The sequence below is a fragment of the Cetorhinus maximus genome, chromosome 15, assembly GCF_964194155.1.
Source record: "Cetorhinus maximus chromosome 15, sCetMax3.hap1.1, whole genome shotgun sequence".
Classification (NCBI taxonomy): Eukaryota; Metazoa; Chordata; class Chondrichthyes; order Lamniformes; family Cetorhinidae; genus Cetorhinus; species Cetorhinus maximus.
In genome coordinates, this window is record NC_135893.1 from 101,530,084 (window position 1) to 101,555,839 (window position 25,756).

Below are 25,756 nucleotides of genomic sequence, written 5' to 3' on the forward strand. Positions count from 1 at the left end.
TACTTTTATATCCCATTCTCTTTGCAATAAATGACAACATTCCATTTGCCTTCCTAATGACTTGCTGTACCTGCATGTTAACTTTTTGGGATTGCTGTGCCAGGACTTCCAGATCCCAGAAACATGCCTAAATCTTTACAATAGTCCTGAAACTCAGTTCAAAGGATAGGGTAGAACAAAAACAAGCAATGTACTTCCATTTATTAAAGTGGGTATAATTGCAAAAGAGAAAGTGGCTATTGATCAGCAGGGAGGGGTTGAAGCCACTTTGGTGCCCCTAGCATTGGCTGTTATCCTAACTTAATAATTGACACCTATTGTAAAGCTCCAGGACAGCTTGTTCTATAAAGATGAGGAACTAGAAGCGCAACAGGACAGCAGAGTATGTGCGCTATGGAGGATTTCAATTATTGGACCGTTTTTGGTGTGAATGGGAGAGCAAGGGCAACCACATAAAGAAGCAGGCAAGCATGTATCTCTTGGTGCGTTCAAGGTTGTTTCTTTACTCAGCATGCTGGACAAATTATAAACTACATAAAATCAAAATATAAAGCATAAAATTCATTAACAAAGAATAGATGCAGGGAAGTATTTCTTTTCACAAAGAGACACTGACATCTGGAATCAATGAATGAAGGATGTGGTAAATGTGGATTCCCTGGAGGAGACCTTCAGAACAGTGCCTGGCAAATTTCTGAAGGAGGAAGGCACTAGGAACAATGACGAACACGAGTTGCTGTGGTCTCCTGGAGTTTGCTTGATTGCCTTTAGAAAGCTAGAGAATTTTCCTGAGTTGTTCCTAAATTGGACTCAGATTTTTCCTGGATTTCGTTTGAGAGGGGGGTGGGCTTATAGTCGACGGGACAGCACCACACCTAGATAGGATGGGCTCGATGGACAAGACAGACTTTTCCTTGTTTGAATATCTGGATGTTAGCTCTGTTGTAACTTGTACATCAGATCATTGTGTTGGCATTCTGGAAAGATTAGAAATATTCTCAGATAGTCGTTTGGTAGTACAGAACTTGAGTATTGCTGAAGAAAAACATTTTGTCAAAGCTTCAAACAGCATGTCCTTTCTGCTGTTCACAACGGGCAAGGTACAAACCATACCCAACCAGCCTGTGCTTGCAAAACTAAAAACAGTGTCCAACATCAGATGTGATTGTGCGATTGGACAATTTATGCTAAATAATCTTCAGTGTGCTAAAAATTATGCTGACAACCAATTTAAGGTTGTCAGTCAGGCTTGCAGCGTGGCACCTCTGTGTACTGGAAGCTACATATATTAATACGCAGGGTCCTGTTCTTTGCAGTCAGAAAGACCATGTACGTACATTGTGCCTGTTTCAGGTAAACAAAATAAGTGATAGCCATTTGCTGGTTCATTCCTCATGGCAATACCTTGACCAAACCGAGTTAAGCTGCCTGGTTTAAATTTTAAATTTCAAACAATGCTTGGCAGTTAATGGTCAGTCACCATTAACTGGAGCATTCTCCATGGCAATGCCTCTACCAATCAGAGCCCACTTGCCAACCAATCAGCACTCTCTCTTCTCATACAGTATAAAGTTGTTGCTTCCCCTGACATTGGTATTCTTGCAATTGTTTTGATGAGCGCAAGACAAAAAGCTTCTACAAAATGTCTTTTTTCAGCAATACTCAATATTCTCAGCGTAGGATTAGAGGCCACCAATTTCTTGCCAAGCATAATAATGGTGTTTGTAATTTCAACAGCTGAAGCACACCTCGTTCTTCCTGGAAAGAAGTTGCAATGCCATATCGACATCACTTGGTAAACTTAATATTTTTCTTTTCATGTATTACCTTGCACGAACTGTACTTTAAAATGGAAACGAACAGGATCATTCATGAATATGACCACACATAGTCTACTCTTAAGTGAATGAAAATTATTTTGCAGAATGCTTTTATTTTTGCAACAATAAAAGAATGGCTGTATTTTAGAAATTGCTGGAGATTAAAGTACTTTGTTAAACTGCAATATGACTTTTTCTAAGACTGTAACAATCCAATAAATGAAATAGTGCAAGGATGTGTGTTTATTTTCCCTCCTATTTTCTCTCCCTATTCCTTCAACCTTGAGCCATTGATTCATGCTGGTATATGGCCCACAATCTTTGGCAGCCCTCTAGTATTTCACCACTATTAATGCGAGACCCACAGTGTGTAATTCACCCATGAGAGCTATCATATTCTAGCCCAATCCTGTCCTTAACCCACCAACCACCTACACAAGTACAACGTGTTTCCAAGAGTTATGAAGAGTCATATTGGACTCAAAATGTTAACTTTGTTTCTCTCTCCACAGAGGCTGCCAGACTTGCTGGGTTTTTCCAGCACTTTGTTTTTATTTTACTAAGGCTACTGTTGCCTAAGAAATTTTCAGCTCAGGAGATGAAAAAAAGAATCAAACAGGGTTCCTGCCTCCAAATGCTTTCTGACACCCTTTGCTCAGTTGGTAGCATTCTCATCTGACTTGAACACTTAAGCTTGCCTGAAAATTCAGTACACAACTGAGGAAGTGCTGCATCGTTGGGAGATGCCATCTCTTGGATAAAACATTAAATGCAGATTCCATCTGCCTGCTCAAGCGGATATAAAAAAACACCATGGTCAAAGAGCAAGAAATTCTCCTGGAGCCCCGGCTAACATTGTCCCTCAACCAATACCACCACCAAAAACAGATTATCTAATCATTTGTCCATTTGGGGAACTTATTCGTCCAGAAAGTTTTTGAAAAAAAAAATGGCAAGTTCACGGTGCTCACCAGTACTAGATTATAAAAAGACCCAATAATTTGTGACAAAGAGGAGATAAGCCATGAGTTCTGATTCACCACATGCAGGATGATTTATTCTGCTATTAGCCTCACTGAAACTGAAACAATTACTATCTTATTCGTTGCGCATAGAGAGTTGCTGGAATTATGCTGTTAATATAAATGAATCTCACCATAGCCAATTAAGTCTGGTAATTCATGTCTTCAGGATCCTATTAATGACTTGATTGATGGTCCTGACATATCACTCAACCTTGGGAGGCCCAGAAAGGGAACAGCAGAACCATGCAGTCTCATGCCCACAGGCCGAAAACCTCTCCGTAATACTTCTCTTTCCTGCTTTAAAATCACTCCTTAAAACTACGTCTTTCACCAAGCTTTTGGTCAGTTATTATCCCCTTATATGGCGGGTTTCAAAGTTAGCTTTATAGCGCTCCTGTGAAATGCCTCGGGGCATTTTATTATGTTAAAGGCAGTATATAAGTACAAGTTGGTGTTACTATTGTAGTAAATTGTTCATTGAAGTTTTGTAAATTTAATTTTTCTTACCTTCCCATTTGTTCTTTTCCTCTTTCTTAATCCGCTCATTCTCTTTCCGTCTATTTCTTTTTCTAATCCAACTTGACTCTAATTTACACTATTTTGTTTCTTTTCTGTATGTTTGCTCCGTTTCTTTCTCTGTCCTTTTGTTTCATTGCTTATGGAGATAGGCCCTTGGATTTGATGTCCATGAGGTCCCAGATGCCTCTTCATGTTGCCACGCCATTATTAATTCACATTTCCAGCACTTACAGTACAAAATTAAGATCTGAAAGAATCTGGAGTTAAGATCTGAGGTAAAAAAAATAAAATCCAATTCGCCATGAGATGACCGTTCCAGCAATTTCTGGGCCATTGTGTGGAGTGGCTGCCACATTTGATTGCAGTGACAAAAATAATCCATTGACTGTGGTACTTTGGGCTATTGAGGACATATTGCACTATATGTACATACGAATTAAGAGCAGGAGTAGACCACTTGGTCTCTTGAGCCTGCTCTGCCATTTAATAAGATCATGGTTGATCTGATTTTATCCTCAACTCCACATTCCCACCTACCCCCGATAACCTTTCACCCACTTTCTTATCAAGAATCTATCTACCTCTGCCTTAAAAATATTGAAAGTCTCTGCTTCCGCCACCTTTTGAGGCCGAGCGTTCCAAAGGCACATCACCCTCAGAGAAAAAAATTCCCTTCATCTGTCTTAAATGGGTGACCCCTTATTTTTAAACAGTGACCCCTAGTTCTAGATTCTCCCATAGGGGGAAACATCCTCTTCACATCCACCTTGTCAAGACCCTTCAGGATCTTATGTGTTTCAATCAAGTCGCCTCTTACTCTTCTAAATTCCAGCAGATAAAAACCTAGCCTGCCCTCAAGGCAACTCGCTCATTCCAGGTATTAGTCTAGTAAACTTTCTCTGAACTGTTTCAAATCCATTTATTTAAGGAAGGATGTAAGGAGACCAATACTGTACACAGTACCCCAGATGTGGTCTCACTAATGCCCTATATATTTGAAGCATAACATCCCTACTTTTGTATTCAATTCCCCTCATAATAAAACAATAACATTCTATTAGCTTTCCTAATTACTTGCTGTACCTGCATGCTAACCTTTTGCGGTTCATGCACGAGGGCACCTAGATCCCTCTGCATCTCAGAGCTCTGTAATCAGATAATATGCTTCTTTTATATTTTTCCTGCCAAAATGGACAATTTCACATTTCCCCACATTATTCTCCATTTACCATATCTTTGCCCACTCACTTAACCTATCTATATCCCTTTGTAGCCTCCCTATGTCCTCTTCACACCTTATTTTCTTACCTATACTTGTGTCATCAGCAAACTTAGCATCCATGCCTTCGGTCTCTTCATCCAAGTCGTTTGTATAAATTGTAAAAAGTTGGGGCCCCAGCACTGATCCCTGTGGCGCATCAATCGTTAAAACCAAAAAGAGACCCATTCATGGCTACACTCTGTTTCCTTTTAGCTAATCAATCGTCTATCCTTGCCAATATGTTACCCCCTACATCATGAACTTTTATTTTTCATTATAACCCTTAATGTGGCACTTTATCAAACGTCTTCTGGAAATCTAAGTACTGCACATCCACCAGTTCCCCTTTATCCATAGCACATATTACCTTCTTCAAAGAGCTCCAATAAATTGGTTAAACATGACCTCCTTTTCACAAAACCATGTTGACTTTGCCCGATTACCTTGAATTTTTCCAAGTGCCCTGCTATAACGTCTTTAATAATAGCTTCTAACATTTTCCCTATGATAGATGTTAAGCTAACTGACCTGTAGTTTCCTGCTTTCTGTTTCCTTCCCTTTTTGAATAAAGGAGTTACATTTGCTATTTTCCAATCTAATGGAACCTTTTCCAAATCTAGGAAATTTTGGAAAAGTAAAACCAACGCATTAACCATCTCCCTAGCCACTTATTTTAAGGCCCTAAGATGAAGCCCATCAGGATCAGCTTGTTGGCCGCAGCTCCAACATATAAATGCAAGTTCTTTCTTGCTTTAGATAAAATGCCTCTCTTAAATTATTGTTAGTGTATAGTAAATTTATAAATTGACAAAATATCAGTTCAAATGAACTAAGTATGTTGTAAATGTATTAATACTTCAAGCAGCAAGCTATCATAGCTACGTGCCATGTTGCTGGTTGTTTAGCAATGGCTGCAGTCATCAACTATGTCTCCAGATACTTCCTTTTCCTGTATTCCATTCAATAGTAAGCTGTTGATAGTTATTTAAAATCAGCTGCCAAAAAACAGCAAAATTTCAATCCAAAAGTAGCACAAAAAGCATTGCTTTAATGCTAGATTCTTCCCGCTAAGGACTTACCTTCCATCTTAATTTCCCATTTAAAGCTCTTGTACACTATTGTAGGAAACAGTTTAAAAAAAACCAATGGATTTTGTGAACTATTTCTGTTCACACTGCAGCAGCTTCTGAAAACCACAGATCTAACACACAAGGAAAAGTAAAATAAAGGTTCTCAAACTGCCCTCTTGCCTCAATCCCACTATTTCCCTCTCCTCTGAATTTGCCCTTTGACTTAGTAGAATGAAAGCAATAGTAAAAAGGGAATCCTGGTTTTAAGAGTAATTTGTGTGGATAGAATTTTTGTACTTTCAGTCTTGGAGCTATAATAAAACAGAATCTTGCAACACCCCAGCTCATATCAGTAACTTCCAATTCAGAAATGCAGGCAACATAGTAAACTAAATTATAACTAATAGCAATACTCTGCCACCAGTAATTAATGGCATTTTCCCAAATAATGATGATCTGTAGCACTATAACAATACAGCTGTTGTAGTTCACCTCTTTACAGAGCTTTGTCTTGGACTTTCTATCGGATGCAGCAGTAGCTTGCATATAGTGCTTTTTTAAAAACAGCCAACTTGGAGTCACTTCACTTCCCAATGTGGTGTTTAGATCATTGGCTTTCTGAGTGGTGCCTATGAGGTCATCTCAATCTCTGCCAATCTGAAGCTGAGTACTTGCTTACGAGCATATAGTTCATGTTGCTAGATTTTCTACATGATAACGTTAGCTAATGAAATTGAAAATTACACCGTTGGGGGAAGAGGATCTCCAGGACTATGTCAATATGCGCAAGGGATCCCCCACAAGGGAAAGCTTGAAAACATCAGGGACAACCTCTAATGGGTTTATAATGCAGTTCTTACGTTCAGTATGAACTGGATATTCTGGAATAGTATAACATTGTAGCTGTTAATTAATATTAATGGTAATACTCCTGCAAACAAAGTGTTTCCCCTCACACTGTCACAACAGGGTCCACACACTGAAAAGTCCTGTTTATGATGATGCTGCATTGTATTCCTGAGGCAAGTGCAAGTCTCCTGCTCAACTGAACTTCAATTTCAAAGTCAGCACCAACTGTTCATAAGGTTCTATGATTCACTATTTACCCAGGCATAAATTTCACCGTTGCTCACTCTCATTTTCTCATATGCATTTTCACTTGGTGACTAGTTTTTTTGATTTCTTATTTCTGCCATGTTATTATAATGATATAATACCTAATCACTCACAAGGGATCGAGAAAACACATTGTGGGTTCATTTATTAAGACTAGGCACATGAGAACAGTTACACATAGGTATAAAGCTTGAAGCCATCAGCAGAGCTATATGTGTGTGCTCTGCTCACAGCAAAAGTGTAACTAAGACTGGATCACATGACACACTTCCCTGCTAGTGCTGTCATGCTGATATCCCTTAAAGGCATATTACAACATCCTCTTTCTTTTCCAAGATACTTTCCCCCTTCCAAAGTATAACTAGTTACAATATATGTTCATGTTTAGTTACCATTACATAAGTGTATAGAACTGATGAATATGAGTTTCTAAAGTGTAAAGGTAAAATCCTGGTATGCCCAGATATTGTAATGGTAACCTTATCTGGCGGTTTCTTTAATTGCTCACTGTGATCTGTGGGATTGTCAGTCTTAGATGTTGTCCCTGGTTGCATCCGGGATCCTGTCCTAGATGCAATAGGACTGTACGGTGGTTCAGGATCTGGAATGGATCAGATTTGTCCTCAGTTACGCCTCACCATTGCGCCTTTGTGTAATGACTTCATAGGACACTGGTTCTGAACAAATCCTTGTCACCTTGGCTGGTTGCTACGTATCTTCTGTGGGACTCTGGATGCAATCTTGTTGCCCCAACTGCAAACTTGGCAATTCTGTACCTGCATTTTAATTGTGCACGTTGGTCATCTTCTCTTGTAGTTTTAAAAGTTGCTCTCTAGTTTCTGAGAGAGTAGGATGGGTAACAGCGGGTAGATTGGTATGCGCTGGTCTGCCAAACATGAGCTCTGCCAGTGATGGAACAGTTGCACTTAAAGGTGTTGCTCTCAGATGTAACTTTGCAATGTGTAGATCTTGCTTGGTCTGTCTGCATTTGAGAATTAGGGATTTCACCATGCAAATGATTCATTCAGCTAGGCCATTAGATCGAGTGTAATGAAGAGACGTAGTAATGCGATCGAAATTCCACTTCTCGCACATATCCTGAAATGGTTTACCAATACATTATAGACTGTTATCTATAATGATCTCTCTAGGCACACCAAAAAAACTGAAAATAGCACTTAAGAGTGTGTGCGACAGTTGTACTAAACGTATTATGCAACTGTCGAATAATGGGCTACTTAGTAAAGTAGTCGCCAAAAGGATGAAGTCAGTACCATGGACGTGAAAGAGGTTGGATTCGATTCTGGACCAAGGATGGGTAGGAACTTCATGTGGAATCAATGGTGCTTTGTGCTGACTTGGCATATGCTCTTGACAGCCTCGCACTTCCTGATGAATTCAATGTCATTGTTCATGCCCAGCAAATAGACTGTCTCTCGAGTCTTCTTGTCCAAACATTGCTCATGTGCAAGTGAAGAAGTTGTTGAAGAATTTTGGGTCAAAAGATTCTGGTAAAATGACCTACCTGCCTTCAAAAATGACTTCCTAGAAGATGCTTAGCTCAACCTGGTAAGGCCAAAATGGTCTCATATGTTTGTGGACATGCTGAATTGAATCAGGCCATCCTTCAGTGATGGTTTTCTACAGTTTCTGTAGTGAAGGATCTTTCGCCATTTCTTTTTGTAGCTGCTGGCATTTGCATTGCGTTAAATGGACCAGATCAATTTGGAAAACATCCTCAAGCTAGCTATCAATGAAGTCAACTTTTAGATCCAAGGATATCATTTCTGTTTTCGTTGGGTTAGGCAATCTGCCAAGTGTATCTTATGTGACCATCAAGTTACCTGGCTTGTACCTAATCTCACAGTCGTAACCTTGAATCTTTATCAAGGGACGTTGCAATCGAGGTGGTGTACTAGTCAAACGTTTTGCCAAATCGTCCCCAATGGCTTGTGGTCAGTCTCTACCACAAATATTTTGCCAAATACATAAGTATGAAAACGTATGATTCCATACACTGAAGCTAATGTCTCCTGCTCAATGTTGGAATAGTTGGATTGTGTTACAGTCAGAGATTTTGCAGCAAATGCAATCGGTTTCCCTTTTTGTAGTATGCATGCTCCCAGATCTTTCTATGAGACATCTATCTCCAGGGTAGTTGCCTCCTTAGGACCATAAAACTGCAATGTCGATACTTCCGATAATGACTGTTTCAGTGCTTCAAAGAGGTATTATGCGGTTTTCATGCCTCAGGAGAGGCACATCCTTTCTCAACAAATCCCTTAACAATGAAAATATGTGAGCGAAATTGGAAATGTATGGAGATAAGAAATTAAAAAGACTTAGACATCTTCAAAGATCATGCTTATCTTGAGAAATCGGTACAGCCTTAAAATCCCTTATTTTACTTGTATCGGGATACATGCCAGCACTGGAATAAATAGAACTGAAGAAATTGATCTGCTGCATATTGATGGAACATTTCAGACTATTGAATACCAATCCTTTATTACATGCCACTTGCATCAATAAGAGTAGATTCTAGTCATGTTCTTGCTTTATTCTTCCCACAACAACAATGTCATCTGCGATACAGATGCATTCTGGCACAGCGCATGTAATGTGGTCTATGTGAGTTTGAAAGAGATCCTGACTAACAGATAGTCAGTTTAAACTAACTCAGCAGGGGTGTGAGAACCAGGAGAGAATATTAGAAAATAATACCAGGGTGCACAGAATGCTGGGAGAGGCAGAAAGCACTAAAATAGAGAATAGTAAGATAATAGATGGAGTCGGAGTAAGGGAGCAAGTAATGAAGTCTAAATCAGGATTACACTGTATGTATGTGAATGCACGGAGTATAGTTAATAAAATTGGGGAATTACAGGCACAGATTGCCTTGTGGGATTATGATGCTGCGACAATAACAGAGACCTGACTTAAGGAAGGACAGATCTGGGTGTTAAATATTCCTGGTTACAAGGTGTTCAGAAAAAATCGGAAAGGGAAAAAAGGAGGAGGGGCGGTATTTTTGGTTAAGGAGAGTATTGCAGTACTGGAGAAAGAGGACGTGTCAGAGGATTAAAGGGCAAAATCAATTTGGCTAGAGCTAAGGAATAAGAAGGGTGCAATTACATTGTTCAGTGTAATGTATAAACCACCAGCTAGTAGGAAAGATATAGAGGAACAAATCTGCAAGGAAATTACGGAGAGGTGTAAACATCATAGAGTAGTTATAATGGGGGACTTTAATTACCCGTACATAAAATGGGGTAGTGGTAGTGTAAGGGGCAGCGATGGACAAGCGTTCCTAGATTGTATTCAGGAGAATTTCCTACAGCAGTATGTGTCCAGTCCAACAAGAAAGGAGGCACTGACAGACCTGGTTCTTGGGAATGAGGTGGGCCATGTAGATCAAGTGACAGTGGGGGAACATTTAGGGGACAGTGATCATTGTATCATAAGGTTTAGGATGACGGTGAAAAATGACATTGGCCAATCCAGAGTAAGAATAATCAACTGGCGGAGAGCGGACTTCAATGGGGTAAGAATGGAGCTGGGCCGGATAGACTGGAACCAAAAGTTGGCGGGAAAAACAGTACCTGAACAACGGGCTACCTTCAAAGAGGAGATGGTTTGGGCACAGGCAAGGTATGTTCCCTCAAAAGGGAAGGGTAGGACAAACAAACCCAGGGTTCCCTGGATGACAAAGGAGATAGAAATTAAGTTAAAGAAGAAGTGTGCTTACGACAGGTGTCAGGTAGCAAATACAATTGAGAACCAAGTTGAATTCAGAAGGTTCAGAAGGGATGTGAAAAAACAAATACAAGAAGCAAAGAGGGATTATGAATAAAGACTGGCAGCTAACATAAAAGGAAGTCCCAAAGTATTCTATAAGCATATCAATAGTAAAAGGGTGGTAAAAGGAGGAGTAGGGCTGATTAGCGACCAAAAAGGGGATTTACAGAGTCAAGAGGCATGGCTGAGGTGTTAAATACTTTGCATCTGTCTTTACCTACAAGGCAGATGCTGCCCAGATCATGGTCATAGAGGAGGAAACTCAGTCATTAGAAGGGTTTAAAATTGATAAGGAAGAGGTATTAGATAAGCTGTTGGCACTTAAAGTTGATAAGGCACCGGGACTGGATGAGCTGCATCCAAGAATATTGAAGGAAGTGAGAGTGGAAATTGCACAGGCACTGGCAATAAACTTTCAATGTTCCCTGGATTCGGAGGAGGTGCCGGAGGACTGGAGAATTGCAAACATTACACCCTTGTTCAAAAGAAGGTTGTAAAGATCCGCCCTGCAATTACAGACCAGTCAGTTTAACTTCGGTGGTAGGGAAACTTCTAGAAACAAATTATTTGGGATAGAATTAATAGTCACATGGAAAAATGTGGATTGGTTCAGAAGAGTCAGCATGGATTCGTTAAAGGAAAATTGTGCCCAACTAACTTGCTGGAGTTTTTTTTGAAGAGGTAACAGAGATGGTTGATGAGGGCAAGGCCGTTGATGTGGTGTATATGGACTTCCAAAAGGCGTTCGATACATTGCCACACAACAGACTTTGTGGAAAGTTATAGGTCATGGAATAAAAGGGATAGTAACAACGAGGTTTGTAGTGGAGTTCCTCGGGGTCAGTATTGGGACCCTTGCTTTTCCTGATATATGAAAATGATCTAGATCTTGGTGTGCAGGGGACAATTTCAAAACTTGCGGATGACACAAAACTTGGGAGAATTGTAAACTGTGAGGAGGATAGTGACACAGTGGTGAAGTGGGCAGATAGGTGCCAGTTGAAGTTCAGTGCGGAGAACAGTGAGGTGACATGCTTTGGTACAAAGAACATGGAGAGTCAGTATAAAATAAAGGATACTATTCTAAAGGGTGTGCAGGAGCAGAGAGACCTGGGTGTATATGTACATAAGTCATTAAAGGTGGCAGGACAGGTAGAGAGAGAGCTGTTTCTAAAGCAATTAGTATTCTAGGCTTCATTAATAAGGGCATAGAGTACAAGAGCAGAGAGGTTATGTTGAACTTATATAAGATACTGGTTAGACCTCAGCTGGAGTATTGTGTACAGTTCTGGATGCCACACTATAGGAAGGATGTGAACGCATTGGAGAGAGTGCATAGGAGCTTTATGAGAATGTTTCCAGGGGTGAGACACTTCAGTTATGAGGAAAGATTGGAGAAGTTGGGACTGTTTTCCTTGGAGAGGAGAAGGCTAAGAGGAGACTTGATAGAAGTTTTCAAACTCATGAAGGTTCTGGACAGAGTAGATAGGGAGAAACTGCTCCTGATCCTAATGGATCGAGAACCAGAGGGCACAGTTTTAAAGTGTTTTACAAAAGAAGCAAATGCAAGGTGAGAAAATTTTTTTCACCCAGTGAGTAGTTAGAGTTTGGAATATACTGCCTGGAAGTGTGGTGGAGGCAGGTTCAATTGAGGCATTCAAGAAGGCACTGGATGATTATTTAAATACAGGTGAGATTGAGTCGATTAGGATTATATTCACTGGAGTTCAGAAGAATGAGGGGGGATCTCATAGAAACCTATAAAATTCTAACAGGACAAGACAGGGTAGATGCAGGAAGGATGTTCCTGATGGTGGGGAAGTCCAGGACCAGGGGTCACAGTCTGAGGATATGGAGTAGACCATTTAGGACTGAGATGAAAAGAAATTTCTTCACCCAGAGAGTGGTGAGCCTGTGGAATTCGTTACCACAGAAAGTAGTTGAGAACAAAACATTGTATGCTTTCAAGGAGTTAGATATAGCTCTTGGGGCGAAAGGGATCAAAGGGTATGGGGAGAAAGCGGGAGCAGGCTATTGAGTTGGATGATCAGCCACGATCATAATGAATGGTGGAGCAGGCTTGAAGGGCCGAATGGCCATAATCCTGCTCCTAGTTTCTATGTTTCTAAACAATGTGCAGGGTTACGGCGAAAAGGCAGGAGATTGGCACTAAGTTAAAATGCTCAGAGCTGGTGCAGACATGATGGGCTGAAAGGCCTCCTACTACACCATAACAATTCTGTTATAGCCGAAGGGAAGTTGTTGAAAACAGTATCATCCAAATGGAGTACAAAATGTAGTAAGCACTTGGGACTTCCCCACAAGATGTACTGATCAGTAACCGTGCTTGGCATCAAGCTTTGAGAAAAAATTTGCACCTGCAAATCTCAAATTTAACTCTTCTAATGAGGTATTTTGTAGGGACAACATTTCAAGGCTGTGTTTAAACATTGTGGATCGAGGAACACTCTAAATGATCCTTCCTTCCTTATGACATGTGATTGAGCTGCACCAATCTGTGTGCCCTTATAATCTTCTAATGATTCCGTTCAAGAAGGCAGTTCACCACCACCTTCGCATCTCGCCAGTGATGCCCACATCCCATGAATGAATAAAAGTAGTAATCAATAATCTAGTTAAAAAGAAAAATAAATCTGACAGCATTTCCCAGAATTAAGCATTGGCAGATGAAATGGGAAACATTTTGCAGGTCCAAAACCAGAGGCCAGAGAGAGGTGTGTTATTCACTTGCATATAAAATTGCTAAGGTATCTGATTTAAAAAAAAACTATTAATTCTTATATTTGAGAAGACAACATTTGGGCAAAATGCTAATTTTGGCTTGTGCTGTTCGAACAACTACTGCAGTTCAACGATGCCAGACCTTAGCAAATCAAAGACTTTCAGCTCCTGCCCAATTTTGGTGGTGTATTTTTGCATCACCTAGCTAGAAATAACATGAAAACATCTTCAATTTGATGTAATATTACACAGTTCTTCAAAAATAATGGACATCACAGTATTTAATGTTCATTTTCTCTCTACTTTCCATGACATGCACTCTTAATTCATCTGAATGTGTAGACCAAACAACTTACATTCTTCTACACCATTGTTTAGACGATTAGATGATTTGCTTGTGGGCTTTCTGAACCTCCATCTAACAGGTTATAAGCTCACTTTTCAACACACAGTATTGGCACAGCACATAGGATTGGTGTACCAAGTGCCTGGCATTGTTATTTTAATTGGGTTTTGCTTATTTACCAAGTACAAGATGGAGTAAAAGTTGCTACAAATTCAAATATAATTTCAAGATTTTTTTTAAAATAGCCTTTATTTAGAAAAAAAAATACAGCCACGTACAGATTCAGATTCAATCATGGATGTCAAAAGGGAATTGAATAATTATCTGAAGAGACAAGATTTGCAGGGCTATGGGGAAAGGACAAGGGAATGAGATATGAGGAGTTCTTTTGCAGAGAGCCAGCACCAACACAATGGGTTGAACAGCCTCATTCCATGTTGTAACCATTCTATGATTCTTCCAACAACAGCTTGCATCTATATACAGTGTAAGTCCTCACTTAAAGTTGTGGTTGCTTTCCTGAAAATCGCAACTATAATTGAAACAACTTTAAGTGAATCATGGGTTCCCAAAGGAATCAATGTTAAAGATGGAGTTAGGTTCCTTCGGACATTTCTTGCCTGGAAAAACGAATGCACAAGTTGCAATATTGTACTGTACATGTGCAGCACTGTGCTTTCCGAACTGGAATAATTTGCAAAATAAATCACTCAATATAACAGAAATACTGCATAAATTAAAATTAGATAACACTAAATCACCCAAACAAGCCCTGAGTAATACAGCTTTTGTCTCACCCACACACTCCTGAAACTCAATTCAGGTTTTTGCTTCCTCTCCTTCCACCGCTCCCTCGCTCTTCCTTTTCCTCTCCCTCCTTTCCCCCTCTCTCTCCTTTCCCACTCTGCCCCCTCCTTTTCTGCTCCCTTTCTAAAAACAGGCCCTAAAGAATAAACAATGTTAAAATGAAACAACATTAAGCGGGGCAATGTAAAGAGAGGACTTACCGTTGCACCTTTAGTGATAATGTCTAATGCTCTTGAAAAGGCTGGGATCAGTAGTTAGTATTCTGTTATAGAATCATAAAATGGTTATAGCACAGATGGCGGCCATTTGACCCATCATATCTGTGCTGGCTCTCTGAAGCAGCAATTCACCTAGAGCCACCCCCCAACTTCTCCCCAAACCCCTACACAATCTCTCTTTTCAGATTGCAATCCAATTCTCTCTTGAATGCCTCAATTAAACCTGCCTCCATACTCTCAAGTAGTCCATTCTAAATCCTTACCACTCACTGCATGAAAAAGTTTTTCCTCATGTCGCCATTGCTTCTTTTGCCCATTACCTTAAATCTGTGCCCTCTGGTTTATGATCCTTGCACCAATGGGAACAGTTCCTCCTTATCTACTCTGTCCAGAATACCTCTATAAAATCTCCTCTCAACCTTCTCTGCTCCAAGGAGAACAGTCACAACTTCTCTAATCTTTCTATGTAATTGAAGTTCCTCATCCCCGGAACCATTCTCGTGAATCTCTGCTGCACCCTGTCCAATGCCTTCACATCCTTCTTAACGTGTGGTGCTCAGAACTGAACATAAAAATCCAGTTGAGGTCAACCCAGTGTTTTATACAAGTTTAACATAACCTCCTAGCTTTTGTACTCTATGCCCCTATTGATAAAGCCTAGGATGTTGTATCCTTTATTAAGCACTTTCTCAACCTGTCCTGCCACCTTCAATGATTTATCCGCATATACACCCAGATATACAAAACATTCTCTGCATTAAGAAGCAGGATAAACAGTCATGTTTTCAGGCAAGTGAGTTTAAAATAATTCATGTTATTCTAGTGTCCTAAACAATTGCTGTCAGTTTAATAAGATATATGTTTGTTCATCAAATTGACCAGAAATAAATGCCATTTGATTCTGAATTTTTCTCAACTTTACCAATGACTCTTACTAATGATGTTTGATTCATACATAGGAAACACTGAAGACTGCAGAAAGTTGAAACCTTCCCACTTGTTGGGAAGGAATGATTATCTTTTCGATCTGTCTGTAGCCTTGGACATGGTCGGTAACACAATCCTGCCCCCTGTCTGAAGCTGAACCAGACCTTTCACAACCTTTGCGTCCTATTTGCCCCTTAGATGAGCCACCATATCCTCTCCAGCACCAAGACCATCTATTTGGACCTCTAGGGCATCACAGTCACCCGCTGGACCAGCTTACCTGCTGCTGAAAATCCCCATTCATGCCTTTGTTACTTTAAAAAGAGTTTATTAAAAACAGAGGAGTAAGTGGCACAGTGATTTAGCACTGTTCACTTCTGGAGACCAGGCCAAAATTATGAATAGAATTCTATAATTTATTCTAACTGCAGGCAGATAAAGAAGAAATATACAAACAAATTTACAGAATAACACAAAAGGATGGTCATGTAAATCACAAGTTTTATTTTTAAAAATTGTATATTGTTTAAAAAGCTGAGACTGAAGTAAGTCCAAGGCAAGTCCAATAACAAAGATAAATAATTATGAATACATGAGAGGGTGCTTTTTATAAAAACGTAAGGTTGCTCTGACTTGGAGTCTCCTATAATTGGTTTCAACTGAAGCACTAAGAATGAATTTACAATTCAGGACATTTGGTGCCTACAGGGAGCAGCCCAAAAATTACATTTCCCATAGCCCAGTGTGGAATACACTGAAAGTGCAAGAGTTGGTATTCAGATGTTGCTTAATGAGCATGAAATGTTTCATAAATATTTGAAGATTCACTACTTCACATTTCAGACATTATAGCATTTCCTCAACAGGATGGCGGTAACATCTCGGAAACCTGATACCACCATGAGTCCAACAGTCATTATGGCTCAGCCCATCAAGTCTATGTCAGCTCTACGTAGAGCAATCCAGTCAGTCCCATCTCCCCGCCCTATCCTCATAGCCCTGCAAGTTAATTTTCCTCAAGTGCCCATCCAATTTCCTTTTGAAACCATTACCTCTGCTTCCATCACCCTCATAGGCAGCGGGTTCTGTTTTCTGTTTTGTATTCAGCTTGATATCCATTCTACTACTTGTCCCCTGACTCCACATGTCACAGAATCAAAGAATCACAGATTCACACAGTGCAGAAGAGGCCCTTCGGCCCATTGAGTCTGCACCGACACGTGAGAAACACCTGCCTTACCTACCTAATCCCATGTACCAGCACTTGGCCCATAGCCTTGAATGTTATGACGTGCCAAGTGCTCATCCAGGTACTTTTTAAAGGATGTGAGGCAACCCGCCTCCACCACCCTCTCAGGCAGTGCATTCCAGACCGTCACCACCCTCTGGGTAAAAAAGTTTTTCCTCACATCCCCCCTAAACCTCCTGCCCCTCACCTTGAAACTATATCACCTCGTGACTGACCCTTCAACTAAGGGGAACAGCTGCTCCCTATCCACCCTGTCCATGCCCCTCATAATCTTGACCTCAGCAAGGAGTCTGCTATGCAATACCTTATTGAAAGCTTTTGAAAATCTAAATAAATTATGACTAATCTGCTCTTTCCGTTGGTTCTTCAATGAATTTCCAATAAAGTTGGTCAAATATCAAACATGACTTTCCCTTTTTAAATCTCTGTTGTCGCCTTTTAAACCCATGTCCCTCTTTCCCATAACTCCATGTTTGAACCCTTCCAATGAGGTCTCTGCTGCTGCCAAAGAACTGAAAAAGCCCTTAAAGTCACAAATGACCTATGAAGTGGCTCTGACCACAATAATTATTCCTCCTCATCCTTTTCGATCCGTCTGTAGCCTTGGACATGATTGGTAACACATTGGTAATCCTCTCCCTGGTCACTGTCTGAAGCTGAGCAAAACCTTTCGCAACCTTAGCATCCTATCCAACCCTTAGATGAGCCCCTATATCCTCTCTAGCACCAAGGCTATCTACTTGAACCACAACATCGCAGTCATTTGCTACACCAGTTTACCTGCTGCAACAGCTTACTTGCTACTGAAAATCCCCATTCATGCCTTTGTTACCTTTAGACTAAACTGTTCCAGTACTCTGCTGGCTGGCCTCTCACTTTATACCCTTTGTAAATTTCAGTTCATTCAAACTCTGCTGCTGTAGCTTAACTCGCAGCAAGGTCCTTTCACCTATTGTTCACTGGCCTACATTAGCTCCTGATCCACCAATCCTCAATATTAAAATTCTCATCCTTGTTTTCAAATCTATGGCCTCTACCCTCCCCATTTCTGTAACCTCCTCCAAATCTCTGAAAGTTCTGCACACCTCCAATTCTGGCCTCTTGTATATTCCTGATTTTAATCGCTCCACCAATGGCAGATGTCAGCTGCCTGGGCCCCAAGTTTTGGACCCCCTCCCCAAACTACTCGCCGTCACACCTCTCCTCCCCCTAGACATTCCCCAAAACCTACCACCCTGACCAATCCTTCGGTCACTTGTACCAAAAAAGCCTTGTGAATTGGGTCAGACCTTGTTTGATAACACCTCTGTGGAGCACTCTGGGACTTTCCACCACATTGGAAGTGCTGTAAAAATGCAAGTCACTGTTTATTCCAAGGAATGCAAACTTAAAGTTTCTATATTCTCGCCTCATAATCCAACCTTTATTCCCTGCAACAAAGAGCTTCAGATTGTAACAGCTAAATCTGGTAGTTGATAACCTCCCTCTGAATACAGATTTCCAATCAGCTAATTTGGCTGCGTATCTGATGCTCAGGCTTTTGCTCACTGTGAGATTGTTACAGTACACCACCTAAGTGGATTTACACATTTTTAAACAACTTTGTCAGTAACATTTTTCACCAAACATTGTATACATGAAGAATTTATTTGACTAATTCTTAAGTTAACCAAAGCAAAGCTTTACATACACACTAAAATATATTGTTAAACACACTTGTATCTAAACCAGCTAAAATAACAAACCAGGTTAATAAATATAGCTGACTACTTGTCAGGGGATAAGTAGTAGAATGGAAAGCTAATAAAAAAGTTAATAAAAAAGGAGTCTGCTCCACATTGCCAGTTTTTCCCTGCTCCGCTTTCTACCTGTCTATCCCTCATCCTCAGCTATTCACACACTCGTTTTGCCTCATATATGTATTTTATTTCTTTGATTTCTTTCATTATACCTCCTATTGTCTCAAACTCATAGCATTTCTGCTAATTAATGATCTCCCGTTTTCCATCTAGGTCAGTCTATGTCTTTGCTGATATGTGTGCTCCTCCTCCTAACCAATTTCCTCCTTTTTAAATGCTATTCCTCTGTAATGTTTTCCTGTTCAGATGAGAAGCTCTAATGTTTGAAACATTAACTTGTTTGTTTTCTCCACAGATGTGGCTTGACCTGCTGAATGCTTCCAGCAATTTGTGTTTTTTTTTTAGATTTCCAGCATCTGCAGTAATGACTAATCAGTAAACTTCAGGCAATGTACATGTTTGGTTCCATGGTTACCTGTATTTGGTTGCAGAACATGGGTTCTAAATCTTTTCACTTTTCTAAAAAGCATATTGGTTTAATTGAGGATCTCAAAATTTGGTTGGCTTTCCCTTAAGGCAACAATTAAACTTAGGCATAAAGCCCAGGATGCACCGAGGATGATTAATGAACTGGAACATCAAGGTTGGACCAATGTAATGGGAAAAGGTTGAAGTCTGAAGCATGATTCGAAAGTTTACAATCGAATTCCATAAATTATCAGCAGGGAACACATCTCTAGATTAAGGAATTATAAACTGGAGATACACACACACAATTTTATCTGCTGACCACACATATTGTGCCTGCTCTCACCACACATCTTTTGACTGTTTTCCTTCAGAAAACCTACAGAACCTTTTGATTGTGGAAGGCTGATTTCACCTAATTACAGGGAAAGTCATTAGAGTTTAGTCCAGCCTCAGTTAAAGTCCCAATTTGTTTATAGAGTTGATTTAAAGTCTTACCAGTAATGCTCCACACTAGAATTCTGTTAAGTCCAGCAGGTCAGGGGAGGCCAACATGTATTTACTGTACGTCTGCAGCAGACCTGGAGTGGAAAGTACCTTTATTAGTATTGTCAAAAACCTGCCATTAATATCTTTAACATTTAGTCCAAGTAGAATTAGAAAATATTTTCAGGGCAAAAATACAAAGTCCACCAAGCTTTTGATCGCTTTTCCAACATATTCTTTAGCTCAGTATCCATTGTAGTCCAATTGCTGGGGTACTTTGAGACATTTTTCTATACTGAAGGCATTGTATAAATGTTATTAACACTTATTTTCCTTTATCCTGATTTTGATGAAAGGTCATCAATCTAAGACATTAACTCTACTTCTCTCTCCGCAGATGCTGCCTGAACTGCTGAGTATTTCCAGCACTTTTTGTCTTTATTTCCTTGATCCTGGTATTCTTTCAGACACCAATATTAATATTGTTGTGCATTCCCACCTTTGAGGGAAACTCCAGGCAGCAAATGGGAGGTAGTAGAGTGTGTGACTGAATCAGATCCCGCATTCTGTGAAATCCCACGTTGATACTAAAATAAAGCAATGCCACAGAACGACCTCAGAGCTGGCAATATAAGCTAACTCCATGACTACCTACTCAATTATCTTCCATTAAAACAGTTCCTTTATGTTAACAGAAGAAAAAAAAACATTTATTGATTAAGTGATACTAGCTTGGAGAACAGCAAATTCATATTATATAAATTAGCCTTACACAAAGAAAGAGCTATCTCATTTAAGAGTTTAAAATTTTTATGTTTGAATGACTAATAATATCTATCAGCTAAGAAACTGTCACAATTATAACAAGATTTCCTGTCTGTTACAGCAAGTCTGGACAAGAGGAAATTATTGTCCTTAGTAACACCGTCACTTCTCAACAAGTTACAACGCTGGCAATAATGGATTTATTTGAACCCCATGCAATTTCCCACACCTATAATTAGTAAGTGAAAACAGATGGACATTTGACAAACAATTTAGCGGTTCTTCTGCCCACACACATTTAAATATAGAATCACATTCAATTCCACTTTTGTGCTCATTAGAGCGTGGGTTGTTTAAGTGTCAGGGAATAGAAAGCTTCCCATTTGAGGCATCCAGGGAGGGAGGGGGGAGGAGTGGGGGGGCGGCGCGCGGGAGCAGAATTTTAACTCCCAATGACTGGAAGAAAGTGGTCAGGAATCAGTTTAAGTGAAGCAGGAGATTTGTGGGCTGGCCTCCCACCCCAGTCCAGCCGATTGCAATTTTAAATTGCAGGTACGAAAGTCACCCACTCTAAGTGGACAAGGACCACCTTTAAATATGCAAACCGGATTCTGTTGATATACTTGGGGCCCAATCACAATCCTAAACCCAGACCTTTACAGGGAAGCTGTGGGGTCTTTGCCCACTAGGTCAAAGCTGTCGGGAAGCGGATCCAGGGCCAAAGGTAAGTCTTTATAAAATGCTTTTAATTTTATAGCCTAAGAATAATGTTATGATTGATCTTCTCTTCTCTCCAACTCTTAAATGTTGGTAGTGTCCTGCGCATTATGGGCCTAGGTCACATCAATTAAAGTAATGTATTTATTTGTTCAGCTTTCATACATTCTTCCCTTCAGCGTTGATACTGTTACAGATGCTTCAGAGTGCACCACCGATTTTACAAAACTGCTTCACAAGAATAAATCATCCAACTTGAAGAACTATATCCTGCATCCTGACATGATCCAAGCATGTCACCAATAGCATTTGACATAATTTACTTGTGCATGTTGTCTCAATGAAGAAATAATTTTGCATAATGACAAAAGATTTCTGATTGGGTGTCTCAAATTGTTCCTGGCATTAAAATAAGGTGATATGCAGACACTGCAGCCACATGATACTAAGTAATGCTTGTAATCAATTACCATTAGGATTCCAGCTAAACACCAGCATGTTTGAACAGGGTTTGTTACATACAGAATAGTATGTAGCAACAATGCTTATGGGAAACTCCCACTGCAGTACATGTTGCGTCAACATTTGTAGCTGGTTAAACAGGATTTAACTGGCTAGAGTATACACTAGATGGTTTTTTGGGCATACTCGTCTTCTGGGAGTTCTGTTTGGTTTAAGTTTATTTAAGTGGTGTTTCAGTGCTTCTGCCACGGGTTTTGAAAAAGAGGTTATTCTTCCGGGTGAGCTGTGTAGTCACACACAGTGTAGTAAGCAAGTTAAACTTTGTACTACTGATGCTTCAGGACTCTTTGGAGGAATCAGGCTGAGGAGGTTACTATGGTTATAGCCAGGACCACATGTTGATGTTTGATTTTGAAACTGTTAATGACTGATGGGAAAGTACTACTGGACAGGTTAACGTTCTATTATGCATCAAGTGACTCGAGCAATCATTCCTTAGCTGGATATATTTTACGGAAAAGCACGAGTTTACCATTCTTAACAGTAACCTTCTGGTTTGGCTGAGAACACTTGCTGGATTATACTCTCAATGCATGAATTGTCTGGGCAGTTTCAGGCTGTAGGCACATGTACATAAATATCCCAATAATATCCAAAACAGCCATCAGAATCAAGAAACTTCCATATGTCTGAAAAGAAGTATCAGTATCTCAGATTGTTATGACGTGGCAGGTGATGTGTGCCAGGCAGACCAAATTCACAACGGAAATTTGGCCATGCTATCACAACGGTTTTGCAATTTGTATTTATTATGAGAAGATTTGTGCACTGAATTCAGAAGTAATGGACCCACTAACATTATTTAGAGATTTTAAAAAATTAAATGAAAACATTTATTAACAAAATAAAATATTTCAAGCACATACATAAGATTACAGTTACTTAATACTACAACAAATTCCAAAATTCCTAATTAACCTGACTCTTAACTACACACCCTCTTTAAGGCAACAATCCAAAATAGATTTTAAATTTAAATAGGCAAGCCAGAGAGTTTACCACAGCACCCACTCAACACTGGAATCTCAAATGCTTTCCTCACCTTTGGTTACTGAACACAGCAGACTTCTGCAAAAGTGGTTGGCGGCTTTCCCGAGACTGTTTTATACCGTTCCTTTAGATCTTACATGCCCCCCCACAACATAGCCTTCCATTCTTCTTTATATATGTTTCTCTCTCTTTAATCTGTAAATTCCATTGTTCTATATGTCTTTGGAAATTTACTTTTCCCATAATATGAAAATCTTTCATGTTACCAATACGGTCAGTACCTTTGGGAAAAATAAACATACTGCTTGGCCTTGCTTATCTTGTTAGTTGTAAACATCCTATAATCCCTTTGAAACCTGAACAATCCCTTCACTTTTCTAAAAATTCAAATTTCTCTTACATGCTGCCCTCATCCATGTTTACTCATTAGCATTTCAAATGCATTTTACACCTAACTTCTTTTGATAATTTCAACCTCGCCCTTGTAGTCTGACTCCAATTCAACTAAATCACACAGACAGAACCATACACACTCACACTCATAAACCTACTTTACAATAAACCACAATAATATTATGAAAAATATGATAGTTTCATGACAAGATGTGAAAGGACAATGTTCTAACCTGCAGGCCATCTAATCCAAAGGTCCATTTTCCAACTCATAATATCATTTTCCTTAGAGGCCACTTACTCTCACCAATACTTTGTTAGTACCTTTGGCACGTGCACTGCTAGACTAGACATATCTCACTGACGTTTAACAGAACAGCTGCAGTAATCTTATCACAACGTTATCTTCAGAAAAGCACGTGTTGTATTTTGAAACTGTACAACACAATTTACAAACAATTAAAACATTAACGGAAGAGTGACATGACCTCAGTTACGGCTGCTAAATCATTAGAAAGGATATTGCCAATCTGTCTCCAAAAATTGGCATCTGTAATTTTACTTTTTTTTTAAGACTTCTGATCATCTAAACTTTAAGAAAATAGAAACTATTTTTAGATTTTAAATTACATAAACTATAAGACTATATATACAGACACACACGTATACACACTAGCAGATCTTCCATGGCATTGCTCATATTGAGTCAAAGGTTTTAGGAGTGTTATGCCAAGTGGTATTATCACCATCAGCAGTGGTACTGGATTCTGGGGGCATTGGAAATGGAGCACAGGGTTTGGCAATACTGGTAAGGGGTGGGAGAGCAGGAGATTTCTATGGTTCCAAGAAGCTCTCAGAAGCTCCAAGTCCTTGGATCAGAGGTACTCCACGAACTGGGAGTGGTCCTGGATTCATAGAATGGTTACAGCACAGGAAGAAGCCATTATGCCCATCATGTTCGTGTGGACGGTCTGAAGGAGCAATTCACTTAGTGCCACTCCTCTACCTTTTACTGTAGTCCTGCAAGTTTTTCCTTTGCAAAGGTCCAATTCCCTTTTGAATGCCTCGATTGACCCTACCTTCACCACACTCTCAGGCAGTGCATTCCAGATCCTAACCACTTGCTGCGTGAAAAAAGTTATTCCTCCTGCCTCCATTGCTTTTTTTCCAGTTACCTTAAATCTGTGACCTCTGGTTTTAGATCCTTCCACCAATGGGAACAGTTTCTCCCTTTCTACTCTGTCCAGAGCCCTCATGATTTTGAATAACTCTATCAAATCTCCTCTCAACCTCTTCTCCAAGGAGAAAAGTCCCAGCTTCTCCAATCTTTCTACATAACGCAGCATTGAAAACAAATAAGTAAAATACTTCTTCCAAACCCCAACTTAGCATCAGAAAAATGTCAGAAACTAAATGTCTTTGCACATATTACAAGACCAGTGCATATTTGTGTGTATAGCTGTTGGTTGCATCACGGTTATATTGTTCTTGGATTTCTTAAAAAAACATTTTTAGCAGTTCTAAAACCTGTTTCAGGCCCCAACAAATTGTGATGGATATGAAATGTGTGAACACATACGGTTTTTATAATTAACAGATCTTTCATGACATTGTTTACAGTGAATCACTGGATCTGCTGCATTAGAGAGGCTGAAGTTTCAGATAAAACACACCTTAAAGGTTTTCTATAATTTACAGCATCACAAGTTCATTCGTAGGAAATTAGCTAATGTCTTATATATGTTTAAAAGTGATTAATTTGGTTTATCTCACCACCTTTTATACATAAAATTTCACCTACTCTAGGGAAAGCTTTTGGATTCTCCTTTTATGTTAGTTCCAGATTCTTCTCATACTCTTTCCTTACCCCTCAAACTTCGTTTTTCACTTTCTGAATTTTCAATATTGAGCCTGGTTCTCACGTATTAAAAACCTGACATGTCATATACCCCGCTTTTCTGCTACACCTTACACTCTAGTTTCTTCATCATCCAGGGAGCTCCAGTTTTGTTTGTCCTATCTTTTCCCCTCCTTATGAGAATATACCTTGACTGTATCCGAACTATCTCCTCAAAGGCTTCCCGCAATTACAGTATTGCCTACCAATTGTCAATTCCAATTTACCCAGTTCAGATCTGTTCTCAGCCTACTGAAATTGACCCTCCTCCCATTAAGAATTTTTACTCTAGAATGCTCTTTGTTCTTTTCCATAGCTAATCTAAACCTTATGATTATAAATGCTCCCCTACTGACATTGGATCCATTTAACCCACCTCATTCCGCAGGACAAGGTCCAGCAATGCCTCCTTCCTTGTTGGGCCAGTAATGTACTCAAGAAAATTCTCCTGAATACACTTCAGAAACTCTGCCCACACCCCCTCCCCACTTTCTGCCCTTTACACTATTACCATTCAAATTTATATTAGGATAATTTAAGTCCCCCCACCTCACTATAATGCTCATAAGGACATAAGCAATACGAGTAGACCACTTGGCTCATCAAGCCTGTTCCGCCATTCAATATGATCATGGCTGATCTTGAGCTTCAATGCCATTCTCCCGCCCGATCCCCAAATCCCTTAATTCCCCAAGGAACTAAAAAGCACTCCCAGCCTTAAATGTAATCAACAAACACAGGAGCAGGAGGCGACCAATCTGCTCATCGAGTCTGCGCCACCATTTAATAAGATAACAGCTGATCCGATTGGGGCCTTAACT

At 39.8% G+C, this 25,756-nt stretch overlaps 2 protein-coding genes across 7 annotated transcripts in view; both read right to left on the bottom strand.

Moving 5' to 3' along the window:
* The window catches only part of lyrm1 (LYR motif containing 1), an 862,750-nt gene that overhangs the window by 288,528 nt on the left and 548,466 nt on the right, over positions 1-25,756 (bottom strand). The window lies entirely within an intron of this gene.
* The window catches only part of mrtfba (myocardin related transcription factor Ba), a 290,981-nt gene that overhangs the window by 221,360 nt on the left and 43,865 nt on the right, over positions 1-25,756 (bottom strand). For all 6 annotated transcript variants that reach the window (XM_078559102.1, XM_078559106.1, XM_078559104.1 and 3 more), the window contains exon 2: positions 19,664-19,746. The gene's annotated coding sequence lies outside the window, so the exon portion shown is untranslated. The remainder of the gene's footprint in view (positions 1-19,663; positions 19,747-25,756) is intronic.